We start from the raw sequence: 343 nt of genomic DNA, 5'->3' as shown, positions 1-343 counted from the left end.
CGGAAGCGGACCAAGGGGAACTAGTCCGGCTGACCAGAATGCGGTCCGCCGGACCAGGCTCAGAAACTTGGAGAAATTTTCCCGTTCGCCGGGAAAAAGGAAACGGCCAACGGGCTTGGCCCGGGCCTGACCAGACTTGACCAACGAGAACGGTACAGTCGACATTTCCATAAGAAAACACATGCAACAAGTAAAAACACGGTAAGCACGCAATAGCAATCACAATCACGCCCGTATGGAGTCCACCATAGGGCTTAGCCGTATACCCTGGTCAAGTCCATGACCAGGGGCGAATCCACGCCCGTCACCCGCGTGACGTTGGCCATCGCATCACATGAGATCG

The sequence above is a fragment of the Tarenaya hassleriana genome, unplaced genomic scaffold, assembly GCF_000463585.1.
Source record: "Tarenaya hassleriana unplaced genomic scaffold, ASM46358v1 Cleome142, whole genome shotgun sequence".
NCBI lineage: Eukaryota > Viridiplantae > Streptophyta > Magnoliopsida > Brassicales > Cleomaceae > Tarenaya > Tarenaya hassleriana.
Note: the sequence above shows the minus strand (reverse complement) of the source record.